Source organism: Mastigoproctus giganteus, chromosome 13 (genome assembly GCF_048544385.1).
Source record: "Mastigoproctus giganteus isolate SK-2022 chromosome 13, ASM4854438v1, whole genome shotgun sequence".
NCBI classification, from domain to species: Eukaryota; Metazoa; Arthropoda; class Arachnida; order Uropygi; family Thelyphonidae; genus Mastigoproctus; species Mastigoproctus giganteus.
This window is the reverse complement of record NC_143587.1, coordinates 151346038-151369114: the sequence shown is the minus strand read 5'-3', so window position 1 is coordinate 151369114 and position 23077 is coordinate 151346038. Positions and strand designations below refer to the sequence as shown.

Here is a 23077-nt window from a genome sequence, read left to right as displayed (position 1 = left end):
CTAAGAGGTCTTAGCCAACTATGACCACTAGACATCTCAGATTAATGAATCCTTTGTAGCAAGTAATTATTCATTTGTAATTTTGTGCCTCCCACCAAATGGACAGAAGAACAAATCCTGTGGGCACAGCAACACCAGCAATGGACTATCGAGGATTGGAAAACAGTTGCCTGGTCTGACGAGTCGAAGTTCGTTCATGCTCCGAATTTGGCGAAAACAACATGAATCCCTAGACCTGTCATGTCTGAAAACTACTGTGCAAGGTGGTGGGGGGGTAGTGTTATGGCGTGGGAAATGTTTTCTTGGCACACACTGGGTCCATTGATACCCATAGATTCACGTCTGAATGACACATCGTTGCTGACCAAGTGCATCCATTCATGTTGACAGTTTATTCTCAGTCAGATGGTTACTTCCAGCAGGATAATGCTAGATATTGTTGGGATATAGAGAATTTGAATTTATGCCCTCTCAGGTGATTATTCTGCCTCTTGCTCAGAATAATCACCTGAGAGGGCATAAATTCAAATTGAGGAAAGACAGATGTAGGATAGATGTGCGGAAATTTGCCTTTAGCCAGCGGGTAGTTGGTTGGTGGAACAGACTTCCATCCCTTGTTGTGGAAGTTGATAGCCTAAATAAATTTAAGGCTCAGCTGGACAGGTATTTCGAACGAACGGAGGGGTGAAGTGGAAGGGTTTTTTTTGTTTTTGGCTGATGCTGCATAAGCTTGCTTTCTTGCATCATATGCCTCTACTAATGCTAATATCAGAGATGTGGAGTCCCACAGATATAAAGAATGCAGAATTGGAATTTGAGGAGTACAATGTTTACAGAAAGGACAGGAAGGGAGAAGGGGTTATGCTGTTTGATAAATAAAATCTATGGAAGTGCATCCAGTTGACATGGATGGACAGTGCAATGATGAGTCAGTCTGGTGTAACATAAGGACTGGGAAAGCAAAATTGAGAGTAGAAGTATGTTACAGGCCCAATGACTTTGTTAAGTACAATGAACATCTGTATAGAGAAATAGAGTAGGCCAGTAAATCAGATTGTTTATAATGGGGAATTTTAACTTCCCAGATACTGACTGGAACTTGTACATTGGTCACTTGCACATTAGCAAGGCTTTTGTGGATTTAATGGATGATTGTTTTCTACAGCAGCATGTTCGAGAGGCAACCAGAGGGAGTAATACTCTTCATCTGATTATCCATGCATTAAGGATTTCAGATAAAGGAACCACTAGGTGGCAGTGATCAGTGTGCTGACATGGGATTTACTCAAAGAAGTAACTACCATCAGAGGTAAATGGACGGGTTTTTATTTTCATAAAGGTGACCACAGTGGTCTCAGACAGTTTCTAAATTTTATACACTGGGACCAACTCATGATGTTACCAACAGCAAATTCTAAATAGATAGCATCCAAGGAAGTAATCTTGCAGTATTCTCCCCAGGACCTATCAAATGGGTGCGCCACCCTGTGAATTTAACTGACTGCCGGCTAAAATTTAAGCAACTCTCGCAGTTTCGTATGGTACTGTTCACTGATCTCGATCAAGGTCAATGCAATAAGAGCAGACACCAAAAGATTGGGATAACTCAGTTTTCCAGTACGTAACCTACCTACACAGTTATAAGACCCACCCACTCTTCGACCATCATACTGATGTGATGTGGCCATCGTGTAGTTCAATGCTAAGAATCCAGAATACCGAGAATATTGTTGTGTGCTTTATGGTGAACTATCAGATGAGTGGTCGGTTGACGGCATCGATATGTTGGTTGAATTCTGTGATTTATTGAGTCGACTTGGTGACAGACTCGCTCACTCTGATCTCTACAGCAAGCTGAGTATTATAATTCTGCAAGCTAGTAAACACCACATTAAATTCTGTGAACTGTTAGATGTGTTGTTTGTCTTGGTCTCTATACAGGTGCACAAATATAATAATATATATTGCAATAAAATAAAATAACTGAGTATCAAGTTAAATCAGAAAACAAAACAAGTTTCTTTAAGAAAAATGAAATTACGAAAACAATAACAGAGCCGGCAATTTCTGACAAGGACATTGCAGAGGCTGCTCTAGCTTGTGAAACAGTGTTTCAAATGAAAAATGTGCTTCTAAACACTGCTTATCAGGTGTAAACAGTGACTGGTTTCAAATATTTAATTGGTTAGTAGTAAAAGATAACGGAATGATGTGTTCCACGTGTATGAAATACGGAGACAACCTACAAACAAGGAAGTGACTTGAGTGACTATACTGTGCAAAAGACTTCGAAAAGAAAGTTTAAATGACCATGAACACAGTAAGTTACACACTGATTCCTGTTCAGATATAATTCAAAAACGTGTACCTGAAGAATCTGGATTAGGACAAATTAAGCAATCTATTTCAGTTTTGAATAACTTGCAGAGAGATGCTTTTGTGGGAGCTTTAAGATTTATGTATTGGTTGGTAAAAAATGAACTATCACACACTACATTGTACAAAAAAATGCTTGAGCATTGTAATGTTGTGGATTGTACATATTTAAACCATCTTGATATTGGAAAGAATGCACATTATACTTCAGAAAGAATAATGCAAGAATTGCTTAACATTTTCGCTTCAGAAATTAGATGTGAAATACTAAAAAATGTGCATTCAGCAGATTAATTCAGTGTTCTGTGTGATGAAACGACAGACATCTGTTTTGAAGCAGCTGATTATATACATGAAATGTATGTCAACTTAAAAAAGAAATCAGTGTTAGTTTTATATCATCTTGTAATATCATTTATGTCAAAGCTGAAACTATAACTAACAAAATTATTGCAACCCTTGGCAATATAGGGTTGAAAACTTCTAACTTGGTGGGTCTAGGATCTGATGGAGCAGCGGTCACGATTGGGAAACACAAAGGAGTAGCAAAACTATTAAAAGATGAAAGATGAAACAGATGAACTCTTGGTCAACTGCCATTGTATAAATCACTGCCTGGCTCTTGCTAGTGCCCAAGCAGCTGCTGAGGTGTCTTATCTGGTAAAATTTAATGAGATCTTAAGACAACTGTTCTTCTTCTTCCAAAATTCATCTGTTAGGATGGCTGGTTTAACTAAAATCCAAAATATACTGAACATTCCTCAGATTAAACTTAAAATGGCTAGCGACACTAAGTGGCTCTGTTGACTTTGATGTACAAACTTTAAAAGAATCTTTGGTGAGTGTCATTGCCGCACTTGAAAGAGAAGCCACAGAACAAAATGACATCACACAACTGAAGGTTTTAGCAGATATACGAGACTACACAATTTCGTAGATTCACTTACGATGTTTTCAGACCTACTGAATGGGCACACCTCATTTGTCTAAAGTTTGGCAAAGACAAGATGTTAACAGAAATAGACCCAATCTTAGAAACAACAAAACTAAGCATTATGAAATTGAAAGACACCCCTGCTAATCATTTTAAAAATCTCCATCTACATCTTGCAGGGGAATATTCAGACCTTCGTATTGATTGTTCAGATGCTAATGCTATCACTTTTAAGATTCCTTTTGGGCATTATTCAAAAATCGAAGTCCTACAATTTTAAACTATGAAAACAGTAAACTAGAATGGGCAGTAGCATCACAATTGTTTAAAGGACACAGTCATACAGAGACGAAACAAAAAATGCTTAAATTTTCAACAAAAATTTAATTTTTATTGAAAATTTTCTGAGCTCAAAGAAATCTTTCCCAAATTCAGCAAAACTAGCTTCTATTGGACTGGCTATATTTGCAAGCACAGCTGAATGTGACAGAGGATTTTACACTCTAAACCGAATTAAAACCTGTTTAAGAAATCACATGAAGCAGAGCACATTAAATAATCTGATGTTGATTTCCTTAGAAGGTCCAGATCCACCAGACTGATTATAAAAAAGCCACAGACAACAGGGCCTCTAAGAAAAAGAAGAGAAGAATTAATATATAAAATGTTAATCTTGAGTTAAAATCACCATAAAGATTTAAAAGTTTTTCATTATTATTTTTTTACAAATTATAATAAAACTTTTCTTAAATTTGTAATAAAAAAACATTCTACTTTTTAAATAAAAAGTATCTTATTTGTTAAATGTATATGTATGTGTTGGAATTTTCATTTTTCAGTTAAAAAAAATATATAACACTAACCAATATTAAAAATTTTTTTCAATGTTTATTGCACAAATTATCATTAAATCAATATAATGTTAAATTATGCAATTAATTTTTGCTCTGGATCGCTTAAGTCATATTTAAAAATAACAGAAAATTTTATAATAATGTGAAGTATTTTACTTTCCCACACAGCTGGCAAAATTTTCTGGGAAGACACTGTCTTGGTTACTTCCTTGTATGCTATTAAGCTTTTTGTCCAAACTAAGAGAAACTGTTCAAGGTTTAGGCCTAAATGGCTGTCAAATGACCTGTTTTTTTTTGTTTTTTTTTTAGGAGCATTAGCAACTAAGGCCATATTGCTCCGGGGATATGTGATGGTCATTTCCTGACCTTTTCACATCCTCCATATTTGGTGGGCACAGGCTCGAACCCAGTTCTAATCAAGAAGCGTGTGCTACGCACTGCTGCTGCTCCGGCCCATCTGGTTATGGAGGAGCCTCAAATGACCTAATGAGACTCGTGGCAGAGAAGAAAAATGCATGGGATGCATAAAAATTATCAGGTGACACAGGTAGATATAAGCTAGTTTGTAATCAATTCACAAAGGATTAGGAACACAAAAGCAGATTAGGAGAAATTCCTTGGCAAAGGATGCAAAGAAAACAGTAAAGACTTTTTTTTACTTATGTAAACTAGAAGGAAGGGGATGAATCAGATCAGTCCACTTGATATCGATGGTTTGACTGTTGATGATCCTGCAGAGGTAGCTGACAAACTGAATGAGTATTTTGCATCCACATTCAACACATGATGAATTCTGTAGGGAAATGGAGGCAAGAAGCTTATGAAACTCTATAAGGGAGTTAAATGATTTTGTAATAACTGACAGCAAAGTGGAGGAGATATTGAAGATGAACGTAAGGCACCCAGAGTGGATGGGATCTATCCAGTTATATTAAAGGAGGCAGAAAAGAAAGTAAGCAAACCCTTTCATAATTATGAAAGCTTCTTTGGACTCAGGGGAGGTCGCTGTGGACTGGAGATGTGCAAATGTTGCTGATATACAAAAAAGGGGGATAAAAGGGTGACACGAGTCACCCTTTAATCAGGATCACCTAGACCAGTGTTACTCAAAATGTGGTCTGTGGACTGGTGCTAGTCCATGAACTGTTTGTTACTGGCATGCAATGAATTGCAAATTAGTCACGGGCATTACCAGTCCCCAACAATTTGTCCATTACCAGTACACAACGATTTGTATTTTACAAAAGTACCGATCCATGATGGATTGGAAAAAAAAGAAACAGGTCCTTCACCAGTCTGAGAAACACTGATCTAGACAAGACCGCAGTTATAGTTCAGACACAGCATGGGTTTGTTACGGGAAAGTCTTGTCTGACCAATCTGATTGGATAGTATGATGTGGTTACAAAGGAACTGGACACAAAAAATAATTTTGATATCATATACCGTATTTCCCCACGTATAAGATGCACCTTAATTTTGGGGCCTGAAATTTGAAAAAAAAAAAAAATGTATTACATAAAAGTTATTGAACTCAAGTTTTATTCATCATAAAATTCATACAACTCCTCATCACTGTCAAAACTCCCATCCATTAGCTTGTCCTCATCTGTGTCTGATGACGAATCACTGTCTTCATATATTGCCTCGTCCTCGGTTCCATCTATGGCATTTGAAATGTCACACTTCTTAAATGACTTCACAACAATCTCAATCTTGATATTATCCCAGGTACAAACGTCTCCTATAGTTGGTTTCTTCACTCTTCCTGCTGGTATCAAATTGTCCCCAGAAGACTTCATCCACTGGTTCCATTCATCTCTCGTGTCAGCTTTGAAGGGTTTATTAATGCTGACATCAAGTGGTTGGAGCTGAGATGTCAAGGTATGACGGCAAGTTTTGTTTTTTGCTCTGCAGCAATCTTCTTTGTGTTTTTTTGTTATGTGTGCCCTGAACTGATCAAGCACCAATTGAGCAGGTTTGCATGAGAGCCCACCTGGTCTCCTGCTCCAAACTTTCTCAAACCAAATCTTCATCCCATCCTGATCCATCCAACCCTTGTCATGAACATGGGCAATCACTCCTCAAGGAATGTCTTCTTTTGGCATTGTTTTGCGTTTGAAAATCAGCATAGGAGACAGCTTGGTTCCGTCGGCACAACAAGCTAGAACAATTGTATAATGGCTCTTTTCATGTCCACTTGTCTTCACAGCTACAGTTTTCACCCCCTTCTATCAACAGTTCTGTTACTTGGGACATCAAATTGAAGGGGGACTTCGTCCATATTTGCAATCTGTCCCAACTCAAAACTGATGTGTCTTCCGACATTGAATGACAAAACAATGAAATTCAAGAACCTTCTGCTCATAGCTTTCAGGCATCTTTTGGGCAAATCTGGTGCGTGTATGCATGCTTAGTCCATTTTGTTTCTTGAACCTGAATCACCAATTGTGTCCTCCTTTGAAATCAGTAACTTCTTTTTCATCAGCAAGCAATTCTTCTTGACTCATGCTGAACCATCTTTGTGGACACAGGAATTCCAATTGCCCTTTGCTCTTCAATTCCCTCTCAAAAATTAGGCCATTTTGCTGACTTGCCTCTTATGGCCTTCTTCTGCTGTGGCGTTTTCAGTAGGGTTTCTTCTTCCCGTAGCCAGTTTCGGATTGTTTTCTCAGTTGGAGGAGGACCAAACTTATGTTCAGCAGCACAATTTCCATTCACTTTTTCAAACTGGATCACTTTTAACTTGAATTCAGCACTGTATGAAAATCTTTTCTGAGCCATTTCTGGGCAGAACATGGCAAAACGTAACCTAATATACCGGTAACAAGTGCGAAACAATGAGCGCAAAGACAACAAGTGCAAAAAAGCAGGAAATACAAGTAAAAAAAATCTACAACCACTGTATAAGACGCACCCAGTTTTATAGAGCCCAGATTTTTTGAAAAAGGGTGCGTCTTATACATGGGGAAATACAGTATTTGGATTTCAGGAAAGTTGATACTGTTGCACATGAAGACTACTGTACAAATTGAAGCAGTATGGCATTAAGAGCAAGTTGCTGCTATGGATAAAAGGACAGTTGAGTGGGAGAAGACAGAGTGGTTATCAATGGACACTGCTCTTGTGGGCTAATGCTATTAGTAGAGTACCGCAGGGTTCGGTGTTGGGCCGATTGTTGTTTCGGTATTTATCAATTATACTGATGGAGGTATATCAGGGTTAATGTCTAAGTTTGCAGATGATACAAAAGTTGGCGGGGTTGTTAATGACATACTAATAGTACACTACTGCAACAGGATCTCGAAAAGTTGAGCAGAGGAGCTAAGAGGTAGCAACTGAAGTTTAACACTGACAAATGTAAAGTACTGCATATGGTTAGCAGTAACCCCAGAACAACGTATCAACTGGGTGGTACTACACTAAGGGTAGTGGAGAATGAAAAGGACCTGGGGATAATTGTACAGTCAGATATGAAGTTTTCTGAGCAGTGAAGATGGGCTGCAAGAGTAGCTCATGGTGTCTTGTCAATGATAAACAGGAATTTTGCTGGCAGGGATAAGGGGATGATTGTCCCCTTGTATAAGGCAATGGTCAGGCCACACCTTGAGTACTGCATACAGGTCTGGAGGCCTCATTTTAGGAGAGATGTAGCACTGCTGGAACTGACTGGCAAGTGGAACAAAGGGTTGGGTTGGTGTTACCAAGAAAGGCTTAAGTTCTGAAAACTGCAGCTTCTAGAGACTAGGCACCTGTGAGGTGATTTAATTGAGGTGTACAAGGCCTTGAATGACTTGAGCAAAATCAATGATGATGGGATTCTTCCTCTTGCTCAGATTAGTCACCTGAGGGGACAAACTGAAATTGAAGAAAGACAATTGTAGAACAAACTTCCATCTGTTGTAGTGAAGATCAACAACTTAAATAAGTTCAAGGCAGAACTAGACAAACATTTGGAGTGAATGGATGGGTGAAATTGGAGTTGAGTTTTTTTTTTTTGGCTGATGCTATAAGGTTTGAAATGTCAAGAGCAACTGTTTGAATTTCAGCAAAAACCTTTCCATTGAACTTGTCCACAGATAGATAACATAAGCCAATATATCACCAGTGGACTGATACTGATGGAATCTATACTGGTGATAATTGATGAGACTGGAACGTTTCAGGATAGTTTAGGAGTTGGTGGTTAATGGCCTTCTCCATTACTTTGGAAAGATTAGAGTTGTGCAATGGACAATAATTGAATGGGAGGGTTTGTCACCTTTTTTGGAACTAGCTGGATACGAGCAAATTTCCAAGAAGAAGGAAAAACACCAGTGGAATAAGAAATTGCCAAAACATGACACATAATAGGAACAAGCTCAGGAACATAAATTTTGAGAGCAGAGAAATGCCATCAGGACCTGGAGCTTTCTTGTCATCAAGACTGTTCAATATTCTTCTAATATCCTTTTGATGGAAGATCACAGGAGACAACAAGTGGAGTGTACTAGGAATTGTAGGAGGTGACACCAAGATTGTCAATACAGAAGTTAGAAGAAAAGCAGAATGCAAATAAGTTGGCGTTATCTTTAGCAGAAGGGGCAATACAACCACCAGGCTTTAACACAGGTGGGCAACATACCAGAATGCTTGGCTGCCATTTGTACAAGAAGCAAATTTTCTATTCTTAATCTGTTCAAAATGTAGTGCGAATTGATTAATAACTGTTTTACAACTTCAAATGTAGGCAGAAAATGAACCTGGAGATTTGGATGCATGCAAGCGAACTGCAATTTGCAACATCCTTGCCTTCAGCAGCCTTGGCACATTCATTGGAAATCGAAGTTTACATAAAGAACAAGATTAAGGTGGAGTGTGGAATAAAGGATTTAATCTCAAAAAGAATAATTCACTGACACAATCTGAGCAAGCATGACATTAGTAGATTTAAAACAGTAATCCAAATAAGAAAAAATAATAATACAGTAAACCCCCGCTATTCGCGGGGGTTACGTTCCTGAGAAATGTCGCGAATACCGAAAACGCGAATACTGAGTTATGGCTCCCATAGTAATAAAGGGGTTCCGTTCCAAAGTATGAAATATATAAGAAAAACTAGTCTAAAATTTTGTCTATGTATGTATTATATGTACCTTCATAATATGACTATGTACATAGACAGTACATAGTGCAATGCAAGCATATGGCATCTAAATGAAAATAAGAAACAATTTAATATTAAATGTAATATTTATTAGAAATTTCAAACAAATCTTTCAAACCAGCGCCTTTGCTAGCTAAAAAACTTATCCCGCCAGTGCTATCACCTGTTTCGCTAAAGTGTTGATAAAGGAGTTTTGCCTTTTTGCGAATGATGAGTGAACTTAATGGAATTTTATTCTGAGTTCGGTCTTCTATCCACAGATTTAAAGCTTTTTCCATTTTTTCTAATTTAACATCACGAGTTACAGAGCAAATTTTTGAAGCAATTAGCGCGTTTTCACGGACACTACGGCAGATTTTTTCTTCCGATTTTTTGATTGATCGTACCGTTGACTCATTGATTTTATAATGTTTTGCCACTGAGGAGACACTTTCACCATTAGAAATTTTGTCTAATAACTCAATTTTATTCGCTAATGTCATCACCTTCTTTGATATTTTCACATTTCTCTTTTTATTCGTAGCCATATTTTTGTAGGGGTTAGAAAGAACTTGTCCACAATAGTCACTTTCTTCCGTTAACACACTCGAAAAAGTCTGTTTTACACTGCAAAACGGTAGATTTATCATTTTTGTAAGCATATCAATTTATAAATTGATAAATTTATTCAATTTATAAACATAAATTAAAAGCAAACAACGAAACCTTCCATGACAAACGCATAACACATGCTGAACAAGGATTAGCGAGAAACATCCACGGTCGTGATTTTGTCACCCCTCTCCCCCCACCCACTGAGCGCTGTTTTGACCAGGAAAGATAATTTTAGCCACGCCCATGTTTTTTATGGCGGAAAATATTCATGGCGCTTTAAAATTCACATTTTGTTTAGGTTTCATTTTATATTAAATCGGCGATCGCGAATACGCGAAACTGCGAATAGCGGGGGTTTACTGTAATAACAATCGCACAGATTATCCCATTTTGCATTCTTGTAATGCCAAATGACAAGAGGCTGAGAATGGTCACGAGGGAAGGGCTCTGCTGGAGAAGAGACCATCAGCAAGTTGTGCCTAGAGCAAGTTGTGCACTCATCTCAACTGAGAGTTTGACGGGTTCTTTGTGAGAAAAATGTCACAGTATTCTGATATTCCAATAGGTTAATGAACAATCTGTGCAAGGCCATTAGCAACTACAAAAGTATCAGCATACTTCCCAGCTTGGTTCACATAACTTGAAAACTGAAGAGAGCTACAGTTGTCAATGTTAAAGTCAATAAAAAAGATTACCTCAGTTAGGAAAGTTGGAATGGAGAAAACAAGGTTGACAGCAAGAAGGTTAAAGAGCTCCAAGGGATTGGTACTGTTGGGAAAATTATATAGAGGCAGCAGATGAGTCTAATAGAACAGGGTATTGAGATTTAAACCACAGAAGACAAAACGAGGAGATTCCACATTAAGTGTTTGGCAGAGACCATCAAAGCAGACAAATGGACAAGTATCACTTTGGAAGCAAAAGAAATTATACAGTGAATTATTAGGACAATTCAAATAAGCAGTGGTTGTGGCAACTGATAATTGGGATCCTGTCAGAAAATTTAAGTGGAACTTAGAAGACTGTAGGTGGAAATGGACATCATTTTTGAGAGTGTAACTATGATGAATATATTTGTGAAATGAAGGGGAAATTTTTGGGAGATTTAGATCTTTTCATAGATGAGTTTGTTCCATTGACTATCCATGGTGCATTCAGTAAATAGAGTAAAAGTAGAGGGGGGGGCATGTACAAAGTAATGAAATTTTTAGATATGATGCACACACACACAGCAAGATTATTAATATTAGCCATATAGAGCAAGGAGGCCAAGGGCTTTTGCTGCACTGTCCAAAAAAAAAAAAAAAAGTAAAATCAAGTAAGAAAATAAAAAGGACTTTCCTCATATAGCTACCTATCCAGTTCACATTTGAATTCTTCAAACTGTCAGCTTCACTACCTATGGAGGCAGCTTGTTTGAGTAAACAACTCACTGGGGGAGCGAAAACTTTATACAATCTAGTGTAAACATCTTTCCCCCATACTTTGAATTTATGGCCTCTAGTTCTGGAATTCTCTATAACAGTGAAAATTCTTACTTCAATCATTTTACTAATCACCTCTCAGAACCTTATAAACCTCAATCAGGTCCCCTCTAATGTGCCTGGTTGCCAAGCTCTGTAGCCAGTCTTTTTGCCCATTTTACCGTGCAAGTTCCCATTTTTGGACCCTTTCAAGAAGCACAGTGTCTTTTTTTCAGATGAGGTATCCATACCTGGACAGTATTCAAAATAGTCTTCAATGCCTTATACCATGGGATTATATAAAAAAAAAAATGTAAACTGCACCCATTGCAGGATGGAAGCCTTCTCAACAATTCATGTTGAGAGAAAAGAAATGGACCATAATCTGCCACGCTGATCCAGTGAAGGTTGGCAGACTGACCGTATTTAGCAGTCAGGGGCTTGAACCCCAGTCTACTCAGAGTGTGCGCACGCGCTACTGCACTCCCACTCCCTCTCTACAGGATACTGATCAATAAATCATTGAGAGGATATCATGCAGCCTATGTACACTGCTCAGAGAACTTCATATTAACTATAAATTAATAATAATTACCCATTTCCATTATTGTTTTGATAATTATCTACTTTTATTTTTATAATCAAATTCAGAAAATTGTTTTTTATTTTTTCTGAAAATGTGTTCAAATAGCTGTTTTCCCAGATTATACATAAGAGCAGGTGGTGACTTGGGACACTAAACTGCAGTGTCTACCGACTCGCTCTGTTTCGGTCTCAGTCTGCCTCAAGCTATCGTGCGGTCAGGTTGTATACAGAGTGTTTCTGTGATTTCTGAATTGTGACTTTATTTATTAAATAATTTTGCAATCTTTACAATTTAAAATGGCATCAAGTGATAGAGGAGTTAAAAGAAAGTGTGTGAACTTAAATGTGGCACAGAAATTAGAACAAGGTGTCTCAATAGCACGTGTTCGTGAAATTTATGGTGTAAAAAAAAAAAACCAACATTTTCTTTAAAATACAGTATTGATAGCTCTAAATGTGGTTCTACGGGGGGGGGGGGGGGAATAGTAGAAAACACATGAAAGTTGCGAGAGATAAAAACTTATATTACATATTCTTTATTATAATTTAATATTGCACAGTGTATTGTATTAAAGCTTTTTTTTTTTTTTTTTACATTAAGAACAATAAAAAATTCCCCCCCCCCCTCCCTTCCCCGGTAACATTGGATTTAACAGACTTTCGGCATTAATGGACTCCCCCTATTAGTCTGTTAAATCGAGGGTTTACTGTATTACAATTAGCCAATTATGGTTCTAAAGTATTAAGTTTTCAATTGCCATTACAATAAAAAACAGGCAATCTAAAGTGTAAATTACAAAGAGATCAAATTCTTACTTGCTGATAGAAGTTAATTTATAGGAGATGCATTAACCTCTGATACATTGTTCCACATGCACCAGGGGTCCAAGTTCCTGCCAGTGAAACATGCCCCACACCATACAACTGCCTCCACTGGCCTGCACTTTTGATACCATGCATGATGGCTAAAGGGCCTCATGTTGTTAATCAAATCCATACACAACCACCCACTATGTGGAGTAAATAACATAACTCATTCAACCAGCACACCTTATTCCAGTCTCATAACGTCCAACTTGCATGCTATTTGCACCAGGCGAATCTTATGCCAATGAACCTTGGTTAGGAGAGAATGCTGTAGGGGTCGTCTGCTGATAAAGCCCATATGTGCAAGTGCAACGCATGGGTCATGCCAGATATTGCTCCGGGTTAGCCCATGTTGTATTGGGTAGTCAACTCTTCAACAGTGCTGCACCTGTTCACCTGTACAAGTCGTTGGACCCGGCGCTCATCTCTAATATCAACCTTTCGCTGACCTTTGCAGTTTTGCTGTCGGGTCGCTGTTTGACCATTTTGATGCCAGTCCTGGTACACTTTAACTACGGTGGCTTTCAAACATCCCACCTGTTCAGCTGTTTGGGAAATCGAGGCACCAGTTCCTGGAGTATCCACAATCTGTCCTTTATCAAAGTCCAATAAATCCTTCCTTTTACTCATCACGCCCGGAATTTTACTACCTTCTGAACCACTGACACCTTATCTATGCTACGTAAGTCGACTAACTCAGCAGTCTCGTACCTCACATGGTCAAAGGGTCGTATTCAGTTTTCACAAGGGTGGTCATAATTCGTCTAGATTTTGTCTACCTCAGTGTATAAGTTGAACAGAAGTGGTGTGAGTATACAGCTTTGCCTGACCCCTCTACTGATCTAAGTCTCCTGCATCTCAGTGTCCTCACTGTGACTACTGCCCTCTGTTTCCAATACAGATAACCCTCGTATAAGACGATAGTTTGGTTCCTACAAAATCTCGTGTAATGCGAAACCGTGTTATAAGGGACTAAGAACCAGTACAAAAAGGGGGGTTACGTTCCAAAAGCTAACAAAAATAGACCATTTTTTTATAACTATCAGAAACATAATTTTTATAGTAATAATAACAACTTATTTTAACTTTTAATATTTTTAATATTTATTATTTGATTTATAATTTAAATTATATTATAGTTTAATTATTATAATTTCATTTATTATTTAATATTTTTATAATAGTAACTTAAATAGTAATAACTGAACAAACGTCTTTCTCTTCATTACTGCTAAGCACAATCTCTTCTTTAGCATCTAGATTTCGTCTACCTTCTGTTCTCTTTAAAAGTCATGAACTGCACTCTTCGAAGTCAATTTTTTATGGTCTCAAACAAGCACATGTTCAAATAGCACAGAACCTAACCCAGGGATCTTCTAACAAAATACAGTGGACTCCCGCTTTAAAGATATAAAGCACAAATTTAACTTTATTACCTTACCAATTAACAAAGTTAAATGATACGTGAAAATTGGAAGAATATTTAAGAGTTAACAAAATAAAAATAAATTTATGCTTATGTACATAGCTTAATTAATATGTACTGTAATAGATACATACTAACTAATTGATTTCTGTTCACTGACCTTTTTTTTTTTTTTTTTGGTTGTAAAATTTAAAACAGTAAAAATAATAAAGCAATTAATAACAAAGAACATAGCACGCACAAGTGTGATACGGAGAAATGAGTTTCTGAAAATTTATTTATGTTTTTTATATGATTGAATATTTCATGGAAGGGGAAACACATTTCACCATAATAACAGGAATTCCAGCTATTGGTACTATTGAAAATGCAATAAGATAGGTTACTACCCGTTTTTAATTGATTGCACTAACAGAAAAGCCCAATAAACCGGAAACTGCATATTGTTTTATAGTAGTGACCTCCATAAATGTGCTTTAGAAAAATATCACGAAGGCGATAACAACTAGTGAGTCAACAGTGAGGATTCACAAAAAAGAACGGAACCATTGAAAATTACATCTAACATAACAGCAGAGTTTTCCCAGCAATTTTCACACTGTGTTAGAGTGAAACTGTGTTATAAGTACCATGTTGTGCGAGAATTGCAGAAATTTATCAATCGTGTTAGAGGGAAACTGTGTTATACAGGAGTTTCCTGTACATGTCTTGTCAATCAAGTCCAATCTGTTGTAATATGCTGATGAGGCTGCCATTTTATGATAAACATGCAAATTTGTTTATTCCAAATAAGGTAAAAGAAAGCAATGAATCAGAATGATTTTTTGCAGAGGTTATTCAAGATCTCATGAAGAATGAAGTAAAAAGACAATATCACTAGTGACAAATATCTCCCACAATGCAAGGGAAAAGAAACAAAAGCAGCCAGAATGATCAAGCAATAAAATTACTGCAAAACTGAAACCAGGTGCCATTTCTGTTATAAAAAAAAAAAAAAAAAAATTTTTCATTGTAATATGTACTTTAGTTTTTATTTTACACATGTATATTGCTATTGTAATACTTTTTCTGTATATTTTTCAGCACAATGCGTTTTTTTATATTTTTTGCAATCCATTAAACATTTTCTTTAAACAATTTATGAATTTCTTTTGTAGTCAAACAGTCCAATGTTTTTTTAATATCTTGTGTTGAAGTCCATAGAACTATTAGCAGTACACAAAAACACAGAATTCTAAGCAGGTAAAAAGTGAGTATGCATAATACTGAAATTGTATGCTTAATAATGGTTTTAACAATTTTATTATGTTGAAAATAGAAATGACTAATAAAATAATACAATTTTTTAATTTTTATATAGGTAATACATAATATATATTACATAATATATATTTGAGCTGGAAAAGGAATTAGAAAATGTGAATTGGAATATCATCGGTTTGGCTGAAACAAGAAGAAGAAATGAATCACTTATAAGTTTATCAAGTGGAAATCTGCTGTACACCAATGGAAACAGTGAAAGGAGTGAAGGTGGAGTTGGGTTTCTGGTCCATAAAGATTTTAAAAACAACATTTTGGAATTCAAAAGTACATCACCAAGGGTGTCAAGACTAATACTCAAGATTTCTAAGAGGTACAAGCTAAAGATTATAATGATTTATGCACCAACATCGAGCCATGATGATGAAGAGGTTGAAGAAATGTACACTGAAATTGAGAGTCTTCTAGATGAGCAGAAAACCCACTACACTATTATTATGGGGGACTTCAATGCTAAGGTTGGAAAAAGGCAAAACAGCGCAGAAAGAGGAACTATAGGAAATTTTGGAATTGGTGAAAGAAATAAAAGAGGTGAAAGACTTGTGGAATTTGCAGAATCTCAAGGAATGTCAGTAATGAACACTTTTTTCAAGAAAAGGGTGAACAGAAAGTGGACATGGAAGAGTCCAAATGGATTAACAACTAATGAAATAGACTTCATCCTCACTAACAGAAGATATATTGTGAATGATGTTACCGTCCTGAATAAGGTAAATGTCGGAAGTGATCACAGAATGGTAAGATGTACACTTGATATAGATGTAGGAAAGGAAAGGAAAGGAAAAAACTGACTCGAGTAAATAATACAAAGGTCTTTGAGATAACAGAAGAGGAGAAAAAGCACTATGTACTGGAACTTAAGAACAAGTTTGAGCTTCTGCAGACTGCTCAGGACCAAGATATCGACGAGGAATATTACAACTTTCTGAAAGTGATAAAGCCCAAGAAACCTATAGGGAAACAGAAATCCAAAGAAGAAAAAATTAGTCAAGAAATACTTGTCATGATGAACCAAAGACGACAAATGAAGAGCAAGAAAAACACTGACAGGGAGAAAATTGAGTATACTGAGTTATGCAAAGCCATTAGAAAGAGACTCAGAGAGGACATAAGAAGATTTAACACAAGAAAAGTAGAACAAGCATTAAGGGAAAACAAAGGATTTAAATCAGCAGCCATGAGCAGTAATACAGAAAGACAAATGATACTGAAACTGAAGAATAGCGATGGTGTAATTATAAACAGCAGAGAAGGCATAATTCAAATAGCAGAAGACTACTATAGGGAATTATACAAGCAGCGAGGGAATGATACCAGCAGTGGGGAAGATGGATTGCAAAGTAGCAACACATACGACATACCCGATATTCTTCCTGATGAGGTAGAACATGCATTGAAGAAAATGAAGAATCGGAAAGCCCCGGGGGAAGATGAAGTTACTGTAGAGTTGTTAAAATTGGGAGGAACAGACATAACACAAAAACTAGCAAGGCTCTTCACAAAGTGCATTAGAAAAGGTGTGATGCCTAAGCAGTGGAATAATGCAATCATAGTTTTGCTGCATAAGAAAGGAGATAAATCAGAAATTGGAAATTATAGACCAATTAGCTTGTTATCCCATATCTACAAGTTGTTCACAAGGGTCATTACTAACAGATTAGAAAGAATACTTGATGAGAATCAACCGAAAGAACAAGCTGGCTTTAGGACAGGATTCTCAACTATGGATCACCTTCACGTAATATCACAGCTAATGGAGAAAGCAAATGAATATAAAACACCATTATGCCTGGCATTTGTGGATTATGAAAAGGCATTTGACTCCATACAGCATAAGGCAATGTTTCGGGCACTGGAAAGACAAGGCATAGATACTCCTTATATTATGATTTTGAAGAAAATATATGAGAGTGCTACATCCTTTATTAGACTAGACAAAGACAGTAGCAAATTTAAAATCGAGAAAGGAGTTCGACAAGGAGACACAATATCTCCGAAGCTGTTTACTGCTGCCCTTGAGGAAGCTTTCAGAAGATTAGACTGGTCGCAGAAAGGAGTCAATGTGAACGGAGAGTACCTAAACCATTTACGATTTGCAGATGACATTGTGGTCATAAGCCACGATCCCAAAGAATTAGAGGAAAATCTTAATCAGTTATGCACAGTTAGTAAAGATTTTGGACTAAAGATGAATATGGCTAAAACAAAAGTAATGATGAACAAGTATGCCACGGAAAGGGAAATAATGATTGAAGGAGCAGTAATTGAAAAGGTGGAGTCATATACTTATCTGGGACAAGTTATTAGCTGTAATAATGATAAATGGCTGGAAGTCAAGAGAAGAATAAATTTTGGATGGATAGCATTCAGGAAATATATAGTCACATACTGAAGAGCAATATCCCAGTTTGTCTGAAACGTAAAATAATGAATCAATGTATACTCCCCACCATGACTTATGGAAGTGAAACTTGGGCACTCACCAAAAGAATGGAAGAGAAGCTAAGAACTACACAGCGAAGAATGGAACGAATTATATTGGGAATCAGACTGTTAGATAAGAAGAGAAACACATGGATTAGGCAGCAAACTCAAGTAAAGGACATTCTTATCAAAACTAAAGAACTAAAATGGTCTTGGGCAGGACACATAGCTTGAAGACATGATGACAGATGGACTAAGAAAATAACAGAATGGTACCCAAGAGGAGTTAGAAGAAAACCTGGAAGACAAAGGCGGAGATGGATAGATGAAAGAGTTTTTGAGTAGTAAATGGATGGCCAGTGCTCAAAACAGAAGGAACTGGAAAGTTGCTGGAGAGGCCTTCATCCTGCAGTGGATTGAAAATGTCTGATGATGATGATGAATACATAATAAGAAATATGGACATGCATATTTTTGAAATTTTGCATGTTTAGCAATTTTATCAACACAAAAATGGAAGTGCCTTATATGGAAACTTTATATTTTTACTTTTTTTATTTTAAGCAGAATTAATAAATGTTTCTGCATATTTCTGTTTATACACATAATATATAAATACAAATAAGAGTGCAAGATTTGATGTATCCTTATTTGTGCAATTATTCAATTAAATTATATTCATTTCATTGATTTTATAAACTGGGAAATGGAATTAACTATTTTCATACTTATTTTATGCTTGAGATTTTTTTCCTATTTTGACCACAAAAAGTTTTGGTTTTGTTGAAAATGTTTGTTAAAAAACAGAAGATTTTTAATAAAAGAAAAACAAACATTTATATAAAATAATTAATGTAATCAATTCACAAAAGGTCAATCATTGGTAGCATAAGCAGAATTTTAAAAAACCAAAATTCAGGACCCATCAAGTGCTATTTTTCCATTACTATTTAGGCCATGCCTGCTGCTGCTGGGTTACAAAATATTTTGCTTACGGAGGAAACAGATGATAGAAAGACATGGGACTATTATTAGTTATATTAAATGGTAAACCAACAACTATATATTTTTCATATCTTTACAAAGATATCTCAAAAAATATAACAGATTAAAATTATGCAGAATTTTTATTTGAGAAAAATTCGGATAGACAGTGGTTTTAAAAAAAAATCCTTTAATATCAGAATTCCATATAACAGAAACTCCTCGACAATTCTCTTTTCTTCTTAATAGCATTTATTTCACCTGTAGGAGCACATTTTATTTATATGTGCACATTTAAATTCACAACTCACAATACTGAAATACTCCATCCCACTGAATGATACTGTTTTGCTGAAAAGCATATAATGTATATGCCTTAACGTACAAATTAATGTTTTTCAATAAAGTGTTGCAAATCATTCAAATGTTGACAATAGCAATATTAGTTATGGTTATGTATTCTCCAACACCTCAAAATTAATTATGTTGACATTGTCCCATAATATAATGCACAAAATTAAGTTCCATAAGTGTATGTCTGATTTTGTTGGAATTAGTTAACCCAGAAGAAAGCCACTGGTTCTTCCACTGGTGCTGACAGGAAGAACACATTTCTTTCCAGTAATAATTCAATGGCAAATTATTCTTTCCAATTCTTCAATTATTCCTTTCATTGCATCAATACTGCAGCCTCTTTTCTACTGAAAATGTGCTTGTTTTTATTTCATGCTCAAATTCCTTTTTATTAGCAAAATGTCTCTTTCTACATTTTCTTTGTCTTTTTTGATACTTCTTAAATTACGGTTTTTCTTTTTTAATAACTCTCGATAAAAACATATCAACACATTTTAATCTGTATGCTCATATAATAATACTACACTATGTTGAAATGAAGAAATGCTTTTTTTTTTCCCCACTTACTAAAATAGAAATGGCTTGTGTGACATCCTTGTCTCCTTTGTGGTATGTACGAGTTGCAGTATTTGAGCTATAATGTCCAAAGATAAATGAATGAATACAATTAAATATATGAAAAATATTTCTTCAGGAAACAAAAGGAATCAGCATCTAAAACAACATGGGTTGTAGTTCCAATAACTTCTAAACCCAGATGTGTCCTAGGATAATGTGGGTGGATGCAAATTCATACATTGCAAGATCAAGCTTGTAACACTGCCACAAGTGCAGCCCCTTATTATTTGCTGTGCTGTTATGTTGGCTGTAATAAAACAGTTACAATGAAGTAAAACAGTTACAATGAAGTAAAACAGTTACAATGAAGCTATGAACTCTTCTGGCCTTGGCTGTTCAGAGTACAAATGAACATTTGTTGTTGGAGGTTTTATGGCGCAACGGCAGCTAAAGGCCATTATTCGTCAAAAAAAAAAAAAAAAAAAGTTTCCTGCAGATAAATCAAAATAAGGTTTTTTTTCCAATTAGGTGGGAGAAGAAAATAATTAGTGCCAGCCTCAAGCATGCTGATGTTAACAATAATCCAATGAAAGATTCAATCAAAGATGAATCTTTAGTCAAATCAGTTTTGCCTCTACTACAGAATGATTTAAAAGTATGCAAACTACATGTGCTATACTAACCAACACACAAATTGCATTCAATGATTTATCTTTTAGCATTTTAGTTCATAAATCCAGCAACTGCAACCGTGCGTGTATGCACTGCAAGGTCATCTAAGCAAGTTATATACTTTAAGTGTTTCCAAAAATGTTTTTTTTTTTACCAGCACAGTGTGGTGTTGAGAGTAGATAATTCCTGAATATTTGTTCCCTTTGCTCATACAATTTTGAAATAGTTTTTGAGCACAACACAGTCTGCCCTTGGGTACACACCTCCTGTATCACTTTTTGAGATAACCAAATGCTATTGAGGCAGAATCATGCCTCTCCAAACATCATTATATTATTAATAGTTCACTGGTATTGCTGGAAAATCTACTCATTCCAGATTTCCATTATATTGTATTTCTTTCGGATTTCCAAGTGACCTGGAGCTTGGTAACTAAGGTCTATAAAACTCTGAGAAGAGAAAGTAAAATGAATGAAGGCAAAATTTTCACTGTTAAAATGATTCCAATATAGGGACATAAATTCAAATTACAGTGAAAGAGGACTTTCAAAAGTTATCAATCACTGGAACAAGTTACCTCCATGGGTAGCTGAGGGTGGCTGATAAAACTTGGGGAAATTCAAGGTAGTGTTTCAAAGGTAAAAACACAGGTAGTTTAGTTGATTTTTATTTTAAAATTTTTGGCTGGTGCAACAAAAGCCTAGGTTTCCTTGCATGATATTGTTAATACTGATAACTGTATGTTTTGTTTTATACTACCCACTAAAATATAATTATAGTGAAACCTCTATTTAATAGCTTATATGGGGGTGGGTCCTGTCTGCTAAGTGTTGTATATTTGTACCATTAAACACAATAAATGTTGTAATACAGTATTTTGTTATTTCATATTATGACAGCACAAACTCCAACATGCTATTCACAGTCTCAGAAGAATTCAAGCACCCTCGCTGAAGATTTGGACAACTATTGATATTGACATGCTTAGCAAGCTAATCGCAGGTAGGGGTGTGTGTGTGTGTGTGTGTGTGTGTTATCGAGGTAGTAGTAGTGGCATGTGATGCAAGAAAGCAAGTGTATGAGCTTATGCAGCATCAGCCAAAAAAAAAAAAAAAATCACACCATTCCCTCCAAATGCCTGTCCAGTTCCTCCTCAAATTTATTTAATCTATCAACTTCCACAACGACAGATGGAAGTTTGTTCCAGCAATTAACCACCGCTTATTAATCACCAGCAATTAATCAACATTGGCTAAATGCAAATTTCCGCACATCTATTCTACATCTGTCTTTTCTTAATTTGAATTTATGCCCCCTTAGGTTTGTAATCTGAACAAGTGGAAGGATCCCATCAGAATTCAGAGTGTTCAACCCATTTAAGGCCTTATACACCTCAATCAGATCACCGCGCAGGTGATCTGACTGAGGTGTATAAGGCCTTAAATGGTTTGAGCAGTAGTCTCCAGCCACTGCAATTTGCAGAACTTAGCCTCTCTTGGTAAGAGATCCCTTCATTCCCCTCACCAATCTTGTTGTCCTTCTCTGTACACACCCAAGCAAATCTACATCCTTCCTAAAATGAGGTCTCCAGACCTGTATGCAGTACTCAAGGCGCGGCCTGACCATTGCCTTATACAGAGGGACAATCACCTCCTCCCTGCTACCAATTTCCTATATATCATTGACAAAACCCCATTACCTGTCCTGGCAGCCTGTCTGCATTGCTCAGAAAACTTCACATCTGAGTGCAGAATTACTCCCAGGTCTTTTTCATTTTCTACCACCTTAAGTGTAGTACCACACAGTTGGTACATTTCTCTGGGGTTACTTTTACCCATATGCAGTACTTTGCATTTTTCAAGGTTAAACTTCAGTTGCCACTTCTTAGCCCATCTGCCCAAGTTATCTAGATCCTGTTGCAGTAGCACACTGCCATTACTGTCATTAACAACCCTGCCAACCTTTGTATCATCTGCAAACTTCGACACTAAGTCTGATATACCTTCATCAATATCACTGATAAATATACAAAACAGCAGTGGACCCAAAATCGAACCCTGTGGGACTCCACTAATAACATTAGTCCACGAAGAGCAGCGCCTATTAATTACCACCCTCTGTCTTCTCCCACTCAAAAATCCTTTTATCCATTGTAGCAACTTACCCTTAACACCATTCTGCTCCAATTTGTACAATAGTCTTCCATTAGATAGTATGAATCAGAGCTGTACTGCTCAATATGTTCTACGTTGATAATAATATTAGTAAAATAATAAGAGGAGTTTACCTCAATATAGTGCGTAGAACACTTCCGTATGATACCCTCCAGAAATTAAAACGAAAAAAACCGACAACTTACCGGTACATTAGAGTAAAATATAAATTAAATAATCAATTCAAATCAATTTAAAACAATTAAAAATCAAATTAACGCAATTAAAAGAATCTAACGAAAATATTCCAAACGATTTTCCTTCCTGGAGCTGACAACTTTTCGACCGTATGTTGTGATCACAGGAA

At 36.3% G+C, this 23077-nt stretch overlaps 1 protein-coding gene across 5 annotated transcripts in view; it reads right to left on the bottom strand.

Moving 5' to 3' along the window:
* Window positions 1-23077, bottom strand: part of Pfrx (6-phosphofructo-2-kinase/fructose-2,6-biphosphatase) — a 345736-nt gene that overhangs the window by 274262 nt on the left and 48397 nt on the right. The window lies entirely within an intron of this gene.